The sequence below is a fragment of the Miniopterus natalensis genome, chromosome 9 (genome assembly GCF_054644295.1).
Source record: "Miniopterus natalensis isolate mMinNat1 chromosome 9, mMinNat1.hap1, whole genome shotgun sequence".
Taxonomy (NCBI): domain Eukaryota; kingdom Metazoa; phylum Chordata; class Mammalia; order Chiroptera; family Miniopteridae; genus Miniopterus; species Miniopterus natalensis.
In genome coordinates, this window is record NC_142089.1 from 9,713,017 (window position 1) to 9,730,494 (window position 17,478).

Genomic DNA, 17,478 nt, shown 5'->3' on the forward strand with positions numbered 1-17,478 from the left:
AGAGGGAAGACCAAGGAAAGACCCTAAAAGTGGGCCATTTATAAACCAAGAAGAGAGGCCCTCAGAAAAAACTAACTCCTGCCAACACCTTGATCTTGGACTTCTAGCCTCGAGAACTGTCAGGAAATAAATTTATATTGTTTAAATCATCCAGTCTATAATACTTTATTATGGTGGCTGTAGCAACCTAATACAGTGCCAATATGGAAGATCTCCAAAATAAAAGTTGCAGCAAAAGTAGGTTTACAGTTTTGAGTATGTGAAAGTTTATTCTTGAATTATTATTAGTTGTTGTATTATTTTCCATACAAACTATAAACCTACTTTTGCTCCACCCTTTATATCAAGTATTTAAAAAGCAAGGTGCAGAACAATGTGTATAACATACTGATTTACGTGTGTGGGTTTTCTTTAATGGAGAAGACATACATATATATTTCCAGGTACAAAGACTATCTGCAGACACATCTGCCACATAGGTAACAGCTGCTGCTTCTGGGAAGGGGAATGGATAGACTTATTTTTCATCATATTCTCTTTTGTACTGAAGTTTTCACCGTGTGCATGTAGTATTTCCTTTCATTTTAAAAAGAAAACTACTACAATGAAAAGATCTCTAAGACATACTCAATAATTAAGAAAAACACCATAAGCAAACCTGGTCTAACAGCTAACAAGTCCTGATAACCCAAACTCACCAAAATCCTCTATCTATTAAGTACAGGCAGGTTTTTTTTAATGTTCTACACATGTATTTTAAGAGCTATAAAAATATTCACATCACTTGTCTCAATAATTCCATTTCATCCATTTAAATCACTCAATTTACCAACTGTATTTCAACAATTAAAACATTCATATCCGCCCGGCCAGGCATGGCTCAGCGGTTGAGCATCAACCTAGGATCCAGGAGAGGGGGCAGTTTGATTCCCGGTCAGGGCACATGCCCCAGGTTGCAGGCTCGATCCCCAGTCAGGGGTGTGCAGGAGGCAGCTGATGACTCTCTCATCATTGATGTTTCAACTCTCTCTCTCTCTCCCCCTTCCTCTCTCTGAAATCAATAAAGATATACTTAAAAAAAAAATTCATATCCCCTGTAAAAAACATACGTGTGTGTGTGTGTGTGTGTGTGTGTGTGTGTGTGTGTGTGTGTGTGTGTGTGTGTGTGTGTGTGTGTATCATTCAGATAATTTATCCAAAATGAAGAAAATACTTTACCAAGAAACAATGAAATGCCATAACATTAAGCCCTAGACAGTTTGGCTCAGTAAGAGCATCAGTCCTCAGACTGAAGGGTCCCAGGTTCAATTCCGACCTAGGGCATGTACCTCGGTTACAGGCTCAATCCCAGGCCCCAGTCGAGGCGCATGTGGGAGGCAACCAATCGATGTCTCTCTCACACCGATGTTTCTCTCTCTTTCTCCCTCTCTCCCCATTCCACTCTCTCTGAAAAGCAATGGAAAAAAATAGCCTCAGGTGAAGATTAAAAAACAAATAGTAATGCAACAAGAAAATGATTAAATAACAATATATCTCAGGATGAAATGCTATACATATTAAAAATAGTTGTGAAGACTATCAATATAGTAACACAATGTTATTAAAAACATACTACCAGTAACTGTTAAAATTTTGTGTTTTAATGCGTAAAAAGCAAATGCAGAGAGTTTAACAGCAGCTCTGCTGGTGCACACGTGTGCGTGTGCATGTGCACGTTAAAGAACAAGACCGAGTGCCTAGAGAATGTTACAACTGGCATCTGCTCTTCCAAGAAACAACTCTATTAACTATAAAAGTCAGCGAGATATTTCAATGCCTATTATTACATTAGATAAGACAGAAACCCTGCCTTCAAAGGTCTTGAAAACATTTCAGTAACTTACTGAATGCCTGCTCTGCCAAACTCTATGCTAAAAAGCTTGACCCACATCACCTCATATAATTTACTGGTTATAAGCAGAAGAGGTTAACACAATTGTAGTACTGATTACTACAAAATTACACTACAAGTGCCATAGATTTTCAAGAGTGATAAATATGAGAGTGATTTAGAAGAATGTGAGAATAAATTTCTAGTTATTGCCAACCTGCAAAGTGGAAGAAACAAATAAAAAAATGGATGAATCCAAGTCATTAAAGACTGACAGCTAGGCAGAGAAGGTTTAATTTAACATGGGTGGTAAACAGGAGGCTACCATTTCTTTCTTACACATGAACAACAGTTTTTGTTTTGTTTTGTTTTAGGAATACCAATCTTGTACCTGTATTCCAAGGTGAACTGTCAAAGGTAACCAGATAAAGGAACTCAGCTATGAAACAACTTTAATAATCCAAGACTTAAACAAAAGACCTGCACTAGAGTAGGAGCATGGAAAGACAAAAGAAATAACTGACCAGTTTAGGGGTGGAGGGTGGGTTTGTTTAAGGAGGTGGTAAATTATAAAAAAGTTTTTTTTAGTCTGGGAAATGAGAAAATAAGTTTGTACCACAGATAGAGAAATTAGAAGAAAAAATCTATTATATTCTTAAGGCATTCTTGTAAGAAAACAGCCACACTGGCAAGGGCTGCTTAATGTCTATTTTTAAAGATTTCATATAAAAGTAAGCATAACAGCCCTAGCCAGTCTGGCTCAGTGGTTAAGTGCTCCCCCTTAATTTTTCTCGACTTCACTCCAACTCACACACTAGTATGTCAATTTCATGGGGGGACAGAGATTTGTTTGGATCTATTTTATTCACTGCTACATCCCCAACACCAGAACAGTGACCGTCACACAGCACACACTCAAAGCATTCCTGAATTCATAACTTAATAAAACAGTATGGATTAGTGATGCAGCAAGTCAAAAACATGTTCTTTGGACTCAGAATATACCCTTTAATGGGTCCTTTAGGCTCCTTTATTACTATCTGAATAAAGAACAAAAAAAAATTTCTGATACTCTTCTGAAAGAGAAAAATTCTATTTCTAAGACATAAGTCAAATAAATCTACCCCCTGAACTAGCTAAAGTAGTTAACACCAAGTGTTTGAAGCCACCCAGCATCATTTTCAGGAATACTCTGTATCATCATGAGGATATTCTGTTCTGAGCATGCACAATTCCACCAACTTTTAAACTAGCAAAAAAAAAAGACAACATTCTCCCAGAAAAAGCAGGATTCCCCTCAAAGTACATGTATTACACTGTGTTTACCACTCTATCAGAGTAAAATAGTTAATGTAAGCAATCTTACACTCACTCATTTTGTAAAATATGCCTCAAATTTGGAAACTCACTCATTTAAATTAATTAAAATAGTGTATAACAAATTTAAGCATCACATAATTGCCAAAGAATTATCTCCACAACTTAGGTCTTCACAGAAGTCTTTGCCATTGATTAGCTCTATTTTTTTTTTAAGATTTTTTAAATTGATTTTTAGAGAGAGAGAGAGAAGGGGCAGAGAAAGATCTGTGAGTGAAACATCTACCTGCCTCTTGCATGCCCCCTACAGGGGATCAAGCCTGCAACCCGAGCATGTGCCCTGACCATGAATTGAACTATCAACCTTTGGTGCAAGGGAAAACGCCCAACAGAGCCAAAAAGGCCAGGGCAATTAGCTCTATTTTATTTTATTTATTTTTTAAGTATATCTTTATTTATTTCAGAGAGGAAAGGAGAGGGAGAGAGAGAGACAGAAACACCAATGATGAGGGAGTCACTGATCGAGCCCGCAACCCGGGCATGTGCCCTGACCGGTAATCGAACCCCGATCACCTGGACCCTAGGTTGAGGCTCAACTGCTGAGCCACGCCCGGCTGGGTATTTTAGCTCTATTTTAAAAGCTGCTTGTCTCAGGTTTCTTTTCTTAAGACTTTTGGGGGTGGTTTGTTTGTTTTTTTTTTTAATGTTTGTAAAAAATCATCTTACAGTCATATTTTAAAAAGAGACTGCCCTAGCCAGTTTGGCTCAGTGGTTAGAGCTTTGGCCCTCAGACCGAAGGGTCCCAGGTTCAATTCCAGCCAAGGGCATGCACCTCAGTTGCAGGCTCGACCCCTGGCTACAATCAGGGTGCATGCGGGAGGCAACCAATCAATGTGTCTCTCTCACACTGATGTTTCTGTCTCTCCCTCTCCCCCCCACACTCTCTCGAAAAAGCAAAGGGAAAAAATGTCCTCAGGTGAGGATTAAAAAGTAGTTATAAAAAATAAAAAGAGACTAAGTGCCAGAGAGGTGAATTTCTATTTTATAGGAGCAGAAATGATACCAATTACTACAACTGGAAGTAGCTGAAGAAATTTAGTGTCAGCAGAAAACAACACATCTTCAACACTTCACATGCAGGATATGAATCAATCTTGATCCTGAAGAAAATTTAATCACGAAATAGCAATTTTTTAAAAAGATCTGAGACAGCCCAACCTAAGTCCCTAACATGATATACAAAATTATGCCCTTCACCACTCTTCCATTTTTCTCTGGTAACTGGTAACACAGAAATAAGTAAAATAAACTTCCTGTTCCTGGTTCTGATTTAGCTAGATAGAACCAAGAACAAGTTTTTAGGAGAATATCTTCATTTCCATGTAATACATGCAACCGAGAAACAAAAATTCATCCAAAAGATGTCAGTGGGCTCAGCTGGCATGGCTCAGTGATTGAGCGTCAACCTATGAACCAGGAGGTCATGGTTCTATTTCCAGTCAGGGCATATGTCTGGATTGCAGGTTTGATCTCCAGTTGGGGGGGTACAGGAGGCAGCCGATCAATGACTCTCTCGCATCATTGACATTTCTCTCTCTCCCTCTCCCTTTCTCTCCCTGAAATCAAAAAAACCTATTAAAAAAATAAAAAATAAAAGATGGCACTGGGGTGGGGTTTTTTGAGAAGGGAAGAGGGAGGAGTGCGTAGTATATGTAACAGGAAGAAAAAGCAAAATAGATTTTATTTTCTATAAAAGAATTTATAGATTGCCGCAACCTCCTAAAAATTTTTTCTCATGTATGTGCACAATTATTTTTACACTTGATCTTAACCAAAAGGCCAAGAAATGATGAACAATTATTTTTAAAAAACAAATTTTTGGACCTCAGATAAAACAGTTGTGACTTTCAAAGCATTAAAATACTGGCTTTGAAATTACTTTAAGCTTTTCAGAACATTGGAAAATAAAATACACAAACTAAAATCATTGATCCAAGAACAGAGGAAACTGGAGAAGGTGCTTCCATTTCAGATGTTCCGTTGCAGCCACTGGACAATCACTTCTCCAGTGCTTAATACTGGTCTGCTTCTCCCTTCCAATACCTTGCCCCAATTTTAAGTAGAGATGGAGCTATTATCCCACAGATACCTCAAAGATGTATTTTATACATAATGTGCTCAATTTCATCCTGAGAAAATGCAAATTAGCAATTTCTGTAAAACAACTCCTGAATGGGATTTAGGCGACAGGAAGAACAGATAATCCATGGCCTTTGCTGAAGTCTGCCATGCACCTGCCTCAGGAACATCAGAAAATGTTTCCCATTTTTCTACCCACAGCAAATTGGCGACACCAACAGCCTTTCAACCTAAAAGAGATTAACAAGTCACCAGACAACAGTGTCTCCCAGTCTATTTTCTCAAAACTTTAAAGGATCTTGGAGGGGATTACAAAGGAAGAAGAGCCTCATCAAACAAGTTTAAGAAGCAATGAATTAAACAGATTCTCTGGGAATTAAGAAGTACAAATTGGATGCCCCGACTAGGTAGCTCAGTTGGTTAGAGCATTGTCCTGATATACCAAGGTTGTGGGTTTGATCCCCAGTCGGGATTTATGCATTTACTCAAGAATCAATCAATAAATGCATAAATAAGTAGAACAACAAATCAATGTTTCTTTCCTTCTCTCTAAAATCAATTTTTTAAAAAAATACAAATAAAATTGAAAATTAAAATAAATAAAATAAAGAAATACAAATTGGTAGTTACAAAATAGTCACAGGGATGTAAAGCACAACATAAGGAATATAGTCAATAATAATGTGATTATGTGTGGTGCCAGGTGGGTACTGAAATATCGAGGAATCACTCTGTAAACTGTATGATTGTCTAACCATTATGCTGTACACCTGAAACTAATATAAAATAATATTGAATGTCAACTGTAATTGAAAAATAAAATTTTAAAAGCAGATTCGCAGCCCTGGCTGGATAACTCAGTTGGTTAGAGCATCAACCTGATATGCCAAAGTTGCAGGTTCGATCCCCATTCAGGGCACATACAAGAATCAACTAATGAATGAAAAAAAAAAAATTAGTAGAACAACAAATCAATGTTTCTCTCTTCCCCCCTTTACTCTCTCTCTAAAGTGAATAAAAAATAAAAATAAACAAATAAATAGATTCTGACAATCTAACTCCTCTCAGCCTTTAATAAACATATACATTATGAATTTCCAACATGGGGATATAATAAGTAGGGTTTCAATTAATCGGACACCCTCCCCCATGGAAACATCTTTCAGGTATTCTGAAACACTAGAGAAACAACACAGACAATCTTAAAATTAAAAATTGTCCCCTAGCCCCATCTCTACTGGTTTATAAACTCTCAAAATGACCTAACATTCCCTCTACCCCTTTGATGAGCAGAATAAACAATATCACCTAAAACAATTCAAACATTTCTACAGTTTATATTTTGTACTATTTATACTATTTGTATACTTTCTGAAACAAATAAGGGTATCAGATTAGAGTGCTTTAAACCTTAGCACTCTAATATTCACAGGAATTATCCATTTTTCCTAGTTATCAATGAAAATTTACATTTTAACCCTGGCCAGTGTGGCTCAGTCAGTTGAGAGTCGTCCCATACACCAAAAGGTTGCCAGTTCGATTCCCAATCAGAGCACATGCCCAGGTTGCAGGCTTGATCCCCAGTAGGGGGTATGCAGGAGACAGCAGATCCCAATGTTTTTCTCTCTCTTAAAAAAAGAATAAAAACCTTTTTTAAATTACATTTTAAAATCTAATAATTTATTTTAAAATCTTAATGTTTATCTTAAGCGCCACGATAAAAATATGGTTTTCTGGGAAAGTAGTGAGATATAGTTTAATTCCACTTCAGAAAATTCCATAACTGAGCGAGTCTGAAATAGCACTCAACTGGTGAAACAAAGGTGTATTATAATGAAAAACCCTGAAACCACAGATAGTAATGCTTTGTTAAGAAACTTTATTCTTTGCTTCCTACCCTCATCTGCCTTTAAACAGGTTTAAAAGCAAACCAAAAATAAGTTACAAATATTCTTAAACTGCCAACCAACAAAGCAACTGCACCTGAAATCTTGCTTATGCTTTCTCCTATAAAACATATCTTCTCATACTCCTTAACACTAACTATACAGTGATCTTTTTACTCCACCTTCATCTCTCCCTTGTTTCATTTGTTCCTCATTTGGTCTGTCCTCAATCCCTTCTGTCTCTACAAGGAATAGCAAACAGTGATAATCTTTTTAGCTAAAAAGGATGGCTGTGGTTTAACTTCCAACACTACATGGCTTCATAATGCCACTTGGGACACAGAGAATGGACACAGATATGACTGAGACATTGATCCTACAGCTCTCCTGGGGTCTGCAGCACCTCCAGTCAGCCAAGAGCAGTCTCATCCACTTACTATAGTGTGGCATTTTCTATGCCTGCCTTGATTTCAAAAGGGTTAGGAAACACTACTCTAGAGTATACACAGCAAAGAGATAGCACTGTGAATTACTCCTACACCAAATAGTTTAAGAAAAAGGGAAAAGTTATTAGAGAAAAATTCAATCTAGTTCTTTAAAAATATCAATAATTTTTCAATATGCAGCTAAAACAGACTAGATTTTTGGTACTAACATCTTCCCTTGAGATTGGAGATACGATTTTATTCTTTTTTTTTTTTTTAACGTCTTTATTGATTTCAGAGAGAGGAAAGGCAAGGGAGAGAAACACGAATGATGAGAGAGAACCACGGATCAGTTGCCTCCTGCATGCCCCCCTCTTGGGGATCAAGCCCACAACCCAGGCATATGCCCTGACCAGGAATCAAACTGTGCTCCTGGTTCATGGGTAGACGCTCAACCACTGACCCACGCAAGCCAGGCACTTCGAACTTTAATGTGCATAAAAATCACGTGGGGGTCTGGTTAAAATGCAGATTCCGATTCAGGGATGGAGCCTGAGATTTCTAATAAGCTCCAAGGTGATGCTCATGCTGCTGATCCACAGACCACACAATGCATACTTGGGAACTTACACCTTTGCTTCTATGAAGCTGGTTGAGATAATGGACAAAAATTTAAAACAGGCAACAATTTCCACTTGGTTTAATAATTTTAATTAATAATAACGGTCTCATGGGATTAATCTGGGGAAGAGATGGTTATTAAAATATTTATGTTTAGGGGAAAAACGCAGATAGTTTCTTAAAAGTGGGGGCCTAAGAGAAGTTGTAATAATAAGAGCAAACACCTACAGAGCACTTCTATGTGCCAGTGAATTGTCTTAAGTACTGCAGAGAGATTAACTGATTTCTCATAACACTGTGAGGCAGGAACCATTGCTAGTCCTATTATACAAACGGTAAACCTGAGTCACTAAGACACTACTTAGATTGCACATAGCTAATAAATGGCAGAGCCAGGATTTGAACCCAGGCAGTCCAGTTTCAGATTCTACACTTTTAATCATTATACTAGCAGTATTTTTCTAAAGAACACACAGCAGCAGAATTAAAATGGCAAATCATAATGGCTTATTCTTGGAGAAAATGGTATGTATTAAAGTGCAGTGTTAAAGCAGAGGGAGAAACAAGATTCTCTTCAGGTGGCAGACCACTGATGCTTGGTGAATACCATGTCTTAACAATATGTAGGTTTTTTATATATTAGGAACTGTTCTGGACTTAAATATTTGAGAAAAAAGTATTTTCCTTAAAAAAATTTAATGGGGCACCATTTTGGTGGCAAAACACCTGGTTTCACTTAATAAAACAAGTATTTTAAGACCCAATGTCCTGGGGCAACTAGTGAAGAGTTTTCACATCCAGGACCTCTAACAGCAGCAGTGGCAGACACAGCTGAAATGGCAAGTAATGAAAACTGCTTTAGCAAAAATATTTTGGACTGAAGTGATGAGTAACTAAAAGTAGAAACTGGTAAGGGACAAAGCATAACATGACCAGGAATTTGATACTGTCGAGTAGAGAAGTGGCACAATAAGCTGCTATTTGCAAACAAAGAAACAGAGAAATGAAACAAACATTGAAGTCGGAATATTTTTCAAGAGTGTAAGAACTGATCATTAGAGAAGATTTTTCTAGGCAATGGTAAACTGTCCCAGATAGTACAGCTGCAAAGATACTGGACCAAACAGATGGATATGGTCAAACAAAAATATCATTTCAATGAGCCCAAATTTGGATATGGCTACACAAGCACAAAAGAAGTCTCAGGAAACACAGAACACAGGCCAATAGAAGACACAGAAAGAGAGGGTTAACCCTCAATCATCATCAAATTCATTCAACAAACATTCCTAGGGATACAGGGGTGACCATGCCAAGTCAAAGCCCTGCCCTCATAGAACCTATATTCTAATAGAGGAAAGTAATAGATTTGGAAGAGAATATTGAATATTGAAGGTCCAGAATGAAGCCCTTTGATATAGTAGGATATACAGATCTATTTGAGAGAAATAAGTTCACAAAATATTAAGCCCTCCTCCTGCTGCAGAAGCCCTGAAGCTGGAAATGCTTCTCATTAAGCATTTCTTATCCTCTCGGAAAAAGGCCCTAAAACAATAAAGAAATGCATTTAAAATGTATCTACAAATAAAAGTACAATTTAACTTTTACTTCTAAAAATACCTATAAATACTGCTCCCAGACAGGCACAGTAAATTGTACCTCAGTTTTCCAAATGTGACAGCTCTTGGATTAATAGTTTATTAGTGTTAACCACTTTAAAAATAACTAGAAATGCTTTTCTAATAGACCGTAAAATTATAAGTAGAAAAATTATCCAAATAAAACAAAACAAATCTTAAGTTACAAAAGAGTCAAGACTTGGTCTCGGTGGGCTTTAAAAATCTCACTGATATTTGATTTAAGCCCCCAGGATACCCTAGGCTGTAACGCCTGTCTTAGATTTCTGAAAAATTAAGTTTAACTGAGTACAACTATTCATTATTATGTGAAAACATTTTAAGAGGATGGGATATGTTTCAGGTCCTGAAGAAATTACTAGAAAAAAGCTCATTTTTAATAATTAATTACCAATCTCTTATCTCACTGTCTCAGTCTAAACACTGTAAATTCAAACTAATCCGCTATATTTTAAGAGGAAAGATACAAATTGATATGTGTACATTTAAACTTCTTAAACATAGAAGATTCAAGAAATAAAGCAACAGGGGTAAGTGTTCCTTTATAGTCTTAAAACATGATATAAGTTATGGCAAACATATTTCAGAAGATCCAAGCTCCACACCTATCCAAACACAAAGCCCATTTAAACCTCCATTTCTTTTAGTGTATCTTAACAAGCAATTTATTCTCTCTATACAAATGAGAAACAATAGGAAAGTACTTGTTCCAGCAAGAACTACTCTTAAAATGCATTACACAATTGGATCTCATTTGCTTTACAATGCTAACATTTTTCTGTGCTACAGTACCCTGTAGTCCATGAAGGATGTACCTGACATTCTGGGGAATACTATGATCCCAAAAGTCTGAAAACGTTACTCAAGTTTTTTAGTTAAAAATCCAAAACTCGCCCGGCAGGCGTGGCTCAACGGGTGAGCATCGACCAAGGATCCAGGAGATAGGGTTCGACTCCCCATCAGGGCTGGCTGGATCCCCAGTCGGGGGCGTGCACGAAGCAGTGGATCAATGACTCTCTCATCATTGATGATGTTTCTCTCTCTCTCTCCCTCTCCATTCCTCTCTCTGAAATCAATAAAGATATATATGTTTTTAAAAATCCAAAACTCGTTTTTAATAACAAAACTAAGTGTCTAACGAGCAAAGATTAGGGGTAAAATCAACTGATTCTTTTTCCTTGTCACAAAAAGCCATGTGAGTCAACATAGGTAGGCACGCTGCATCCGTAAGTCATATGGGAGACGTTAAACAGTCTGGGAAAGTCTTTCTGGACCAGAGATGCTTCTACAAATGAACTCACTTCACTGGAGTACAAAGGGATCTTTAAAGGTATTGCCTACCTAAGTGGCTGTAGAAGGTGTTGTCTTACGCTTTATCCCCTGGCACAAACTAATCTTGAGATTTTAAACCTTCCTGGCTTTTAGGTGCATTTGAGACGACCGGGATTTGAAAAGACCTGTGAATACGATGCGTTGAGAAGCAGGAAGGATATGCAACTAAGGCTGCAAAATGCTGTCTTAAATGGGTGAGTCCCTGATTTGCAGGAGTTAAAACTCTCACCCCTTATATTGCGATGACGTAATCTTCCACACTACATTTCTCTTGGACTTAAAGGGGAGGAAAAAAACGAACAAAGAAAATTTCCCCCTAATAAGAGGAATTAAGAAAGGGGCAGAACGACAGTTTCGAGAGGTGGTTAGGTAACTCCCAGAAAGGGAAGCTTCAGCTGAATAGACAGAGGGATAGGGTTGGAGAAGCAAACGAAAATGGTTTTAGGAACTCAATCTAAAGCAGGAGTAAAAAGACTGGAGAAACGGGGATCAGACCCACCCCGCCCGGGCCAAACGTCGGGAGGCTAGGCTGCGGAGGGAGGGAAGCGCGTCGCAGGCCTGGCCCCGGGCAGCCAACAAGCCGCCCCCTCCTGGGCCGCCACTTCCCCGCCGCGCTAGCAATTCCGCTCCCCTCCCCCCGCCCGCCGCAAAATGTCCGCGGCGGCGCCCGGAGAAGCAGGAAGTCGAAGCCCGGGCGCAGAGGGCAGACCCAGCCCGGGCGCCCCGGCCACAGGCACGCCCGCTCAGCCGGGCGCCCGCGAGCGGCTTCCAGGCACCGACCCACGGCGGCCAACCTGCCGCCCGCCTCGGAGCCAGCGGGACCGGCCGGGGGGAGGGGAGCCCGGGCGGCCGGGATGGGTGTGACCCCTTCCTTCCGCCGCTGCCCGGTGACAGCCCGGCCCCGCCCGCGCCCTCAGGCCGGCACCCCGCGACCGGCCGCCCTCCCCTCAGCCAGGCGGGCGCCCCTCGCCTTCCCCGCCGGGACCCCCTCCCCTCTGTTCTCCTATAGAACCCAGACCCGCGCTCGCCCGCACAGCGCCGCGCGAGCGCGGCATCCCCCGTCCCCCACCCTGCGACCCGCGCTCCAAGGCTTCCTCGGAACCCAGAGGCGGGGTGTCCCCGCGGACGAGGAGAGGCCGGGGACGGCGCGGTGGGGACGGGACTGTTGGGAAGATACTCCCGCAGGGAGCCTCAGGCCCCGCACTCACCTCAGCTTCTCCGCCGGGGCGTTGGCAGCACTGCGCGGGGTCTCCTCGGCTGCCGGACAGGGGCACGCGCCTGACGTCAGCACGCAGGTGACGCAGGGTTGGGTACCCGCGGAAGTGGGAGGGATCGGGAGGCGAACCCAGGCTGAGCTGGGACCTGAAGTCATCCCCCGCCCTGGCTCCGGTCGCCTATCGCGCACGCGCCAGCCGACGCGCCTTCCTCGTTTGCTGCGAGCTCCTCGCATCTTTCTCGGATGGTTGTATTTACAATAATAGTGTAAACGGTCGTTGGCAAAGCGCTTCCACTAACATGGCTTTTGGTCCTTGCAGTCTTGTGAAGTACAGTAGTATCATCCCTAGTTCGCAGCGAGCGCGGAGACTACTCAAAGCGGGAGCGACTTGCCGGAGACCACCCTGCGGGTGGATGGCCCTGTATTTTGTGGGTCCACCCTGGCATGAGAACCGAGCCTACGCCCAGTCTCCCTCGCTCCAGCCACAGCGTCCTTTTGCTTTAGAGACTTCCTCCCCACTGCAAGGCCTTCCCCTCACTTTCCCCTGCCTTGGCCTCTTCACCAGCCCTTCGGTTGGCTCTCGGCCCTTCCTGATCATCTATCCTCACAGCACCTGTTTATCATCTGTCTTTCCTGCTAGTGTGGGAGCTTGGGGAAACAGGAACCTTCTCTGTCGTTTTCTCAGATGTGTCCCAGTGTTAGAGGAAAACAGTTTATCTTAATAGTTTGTTTATTGATGACTACCACAGCTATTTGGCCAAGAAAGACACCTGTTTTCAATATATTTTATTTAATAGTCATTTTCTTCTGGACTTTTCTTAATTACACAAGAATAACTACATTTTTGAGTGATTACTATAGGCATGGTGCTAACTTTGCATGTAACAGTAGCTAATTTAATACTCAACAACCATTTTATAAGTTAAGAACTAGTACCCCCATTTATTGATACATGAACTTAGGCTCAGAGGTGTTAAAGGGCTGGCCCAAGGTCTCCAAGGCAGGCAGTGGCAGAGCTGAGATTTGAACCTGGGAGGCTGGCTCTAGTTGACCACATAATACTCAGCAGGTTTATTATGGAGAAATCAACACATAAACTTCAGCTGTGGTCCTGCCTCTAATAATACTGTTAATATTTTAATGTGTAATGTATCAGAATTTATCTATTATATTTGTTACATCTATTGCACAAAAACATTGTAATCTGCTTTTCTCTCTCAAAACTACATCGTGAACATCTTGTTGTGTCCAATAAAGCATTCTTTATAAAGGCTATATTCTAATGCATGGGAATTATAATATTTATCCAATCTCCTGTTGGAATCAAAGTTGTTTTTGGCTATCAAAAATTTTTTACTATTGTAAAAGTGCATAAGCTTAGTTTCTTAAACTTGAGGGAAAACTGGTTGTTGTTTCTCCTCTGCAAGGCCAGTTGGCAGTGACCTTTCCTTCATCCTTCCTCACAATCCCATGAATGTCCCCAGACAATGTCTGCCCTTTCCACCAGCAGCAATATCTTGATGGGGTGTCACCCAACTGCTTGGCTTTTCCTGCCTTTATTCTGAGGACAAGGACTCACTTAGAACTTTGTCTATTATGTTGTCAGGTTTTTGTTGGAAGGCCCCTCCCCCAACTTTTCACAGCCCCAAAAGGCAGTGGCATTACTACTTTACCCCAGTCTACCCCTTTCCTTGCTGCTGGCCCATCCAGACACCAGCCTCCCACTGCCCCACTGGCTATAGCTGCCTTAGGAGATGTCCAGTTCCACTTCCTCTGTGGTTACAAGCCCAGTGTCCATTCTTCCTTCTTCTGGTAGCACTTCCATTTCTCCTGGAGCCACCCCTCCCCCCATTCTCACTCCAAGTAACTCTAGAGGAGATGATTGTACCCCCAGTTGCAGGGATAGACTGGTGACACAGGCTTGGCCAATCAGAGCATTTTAGAGAGTGCCCTTGCTGCAGCATTTCAGTAATGGACATATGACCAAATGAGAGCCAATGAGATTCTATCCTGGGACTTTGGTCAGAACTGTCCAATTGAATGAAGCTATCAGCTGAGGGCAACATGTAGCCAAGCCACTGCTGGCAGTCATCTTCCCACTGCAAGGAGAGAGACTGCCTGAGACCAAGACGGGAAAAACAGAGCTGAGAGATGGAGACAGTGACACCAAGTCCCAACAGCACTGTTTGAGCCCTTGGATTCTGTCTTGCTTCAGCTTTAGCCACATGAGCTAATAAAATCCCTATACTGCCTGAGCCAGGTTGACTAGGTCTCTGCCTCAACTGTGAGACTCTTGATGAATCACTCTGCCACCCCTGCCCCCCGTGTCTGCCCTTGTGTGGTACTTGCCACAATCCTCTGTGTAGATGATTCCCAAATCTCCACCTCTTCCAGTGCTTATTCCCACCCCCATTTCCAAATTTCAGCTACTCAGAAGTCCCATCAGCACTACTGAAATCATCTTCCAGTTCCCACCTGTTCCAGGTTCTGTGGTGCTCATATCTGCTTTGGGCCCCCACACCCTTGTACATCCAGGGGCTCCCAACCTTTCCTGCATCATAGATCCTGTACCCACAAAATTAATACCCTACTTCTAGAGGTTTCCTTTGAGAATCTCTGTTTTAATTCATTTTATACAGCACAACCTTCATCTTCCCAGATATCAGCTCTTACCAAGTCACTTGCAGGCTCAGGAATCCCTCGTGTTTTCTCCTTTATCTTCCAAGTAAAATTCTAAGTCCTTCAGCCAGGCATTCTGTGTCCTCGGTGATCTGGCACCAACTTGCTTTTCCAAAGTTATTTGCTTTTCCCTTCTGTATTAGGGGTCTCCAGAGGAGTAGAACCAATAGGAAAGAGCTACACCTACATCTATTTCCCTTTCTTTCTGCCTATTCTATATCTCCTATTTTATATATATTAAGGAATTGACTCACACAACTATGGAGGCTGATAAGTCCCAAGATCTGCAGGGTGAGTTGGCAAGTCAGACACCCAGGAGAGCAAATGGTGTAGTTCCAGTCCAAGCATCCTAGGGCATGAGAAGCAGGAGAGCCGATGTCTCAGTTGCAGTCCAATGGCCAGCTGGCTCAAGACCCAGGAAAGACCAATGTTTCAGTTTAAGTCCAAAGGCAGGAATAATTTTCCCTAACTCAAGGGTTGGACAGCCTTTTGTTCTATTCAGGCCTTTAACTGATTAGATGAGTCCCACCCACCACATTAGGGAGAGCAGTCTGCAGTATTCAGTCCACCAATCCAAATATTAATCTCATCCCCAAACACTCTCACCCCCAGACTAATGCTTGACCAAATATCTGGGCACCTCATGGCCCAGTCAAGTTGGCACACAGGATTAAACATCACACTTTCCATCACACACCTTATGCTGACAACTTCCTTTTGTGCATTCAGGTACCATAATTTCTTGCCACTAAACCCCTGCTCACGCTGTTCCCTTTGCCTAGAACACCTTTCCTGCTCATCCATTCTACCTGTCAATTCCCATTATGAACTCAACCTTTTGCCAACACTGACCTGTGTCCTTTCCCACCTCAGCGCCTCTGCAGATTCAGTGGTTCCCCTCTCTGTCTGCCAAACTCCTACTCCTCTCTCCTTCAGATACTATCCTAGACCTCAGCTCTGAAGCCCTGCCTGACAGCCCCAGGCCACAATCACTCTTATTACACTTTGTATTTTGAGCGTATCATATTAGAATCATTTCTATTTGTGCTAACACAACCATTAGTCTATGAGCAGGCAGGGATCTTACTCATTTTTGTATGCTTTGACCTAATTTCATGACACACTGCTGGCCCGGCCATCAAAAATGTTTGATAAATAATGCATGAATGAACTTAATGCCACCTCTTCCACAAAGCCTGCTCTGCTTCCGGCTGCCAAAAGGGATCTCTGCCTCCTGAAAAACACCGATAGCACTTACCTGGGGACTTCTTCAGGCCCTCACCCTGTTCTGGCATGTATCTCCATGCTGTCTCTGCGTGGCTGCAAGATCCCGGGCAGGCGCGGTTTTGAAAGCATCTCTGTACTCTTCAGGTGCCTTAAACATAGTGAGCACTTAAACACAGGCTGAGTGAGAGAAGCCTCCAAACTGTGTTGTCTGCCAAATGCTGAAGACCACAAGTCCACCACCTTCTCCCCAGAGCCTGACAAGGTTTACGAAAGACGAGGATGATCCACATTCAAGAGGCTCACCTGCTTGGTCTTCAGTCCTAGGATTTACATGAGAAAATCCTAATATAAGGCTTGCCATGTGATTCATAGGTGATAAAACCATATAGGAAAGTCAGGAATTGATTATTATTTTTAAAAATCCAGCTGTTGGCTGCCCCTAAATGAGGTTGTAATCTAGGAGGGATGGGGGCTGGAGGGGGCAGGTGTTGGCAATATTCTGTTTCATGACCTGGATGATGGTTACATGGATGTTTGCTTCGTAATTATTTACTGTACTGTACATTTGTGTCATGTGCTTTTTCTCATGGGTAATATTTCATAAAAATAAAGGTTAAAAATAATTCAATAAAACAGAGTCTCACTGCTGTTACTGAAAAGTTGATTTTGTTGTGCAAATTCCTATCACTTAAATGAGGCTACCCTCCTTAAATCAAAACCTGAGACTGGCTGGTCTCTCCTTCTGCTGGCTGGTAATGGCTCAGACCTTGTGAACAGCCTCACTCTGCTGCTAGGACTCCAGATGTGTTCCATAAGAGGCTAGAGGTGCTGCAGCTACAGCCTGCCTACTCCACGGCTCTGACCCCACGCCCACCCCTTCTGCAGCCCCTCCTGCCGCTGAGCCTCCCTCCTTCCCTTTGTGCCGCATCAGTACGCTTGACCAGGGACCTTGACCCTTCTAGGAGTCAGAGAAAGGGCCGGAACTGACCAAACCTGTTTCGCACTTGCCTTTTCTCCAACTGGTACAGGCTTGCCAGGCTTTCATCTCTGTTACATGTCTCTGGTGGAGATAATCTGGGTCACTAAAGAAGGGTAGATGAGATGGGATGAGGAAAGGAAAGTCTAGAAG

General features: G+C 41.9%; 1 protein-coding gene across 1 annotated transcript in view; it reads right to left on the reverse strand.

Moving 5' to 3' along the window:
• CDC42 (cell division cycle 42) overlaps positions 1-12,494 on the reverse strand; it is a 35,868-nt gene extending 23,374 nt beyond the window's left edge. Inside the window, exon 1 of the mRNA XM_016214650.2 lies at positions 12,436-12,494. The gene's annotated coding sequence lies outside the window, so the exon portion shown is untranslated. The remainder of the gene's footprint in view (positions 1-12,435) is intronic.
• Positions 12,495-17,478: the final 4,984 nt, after the last annotated feature.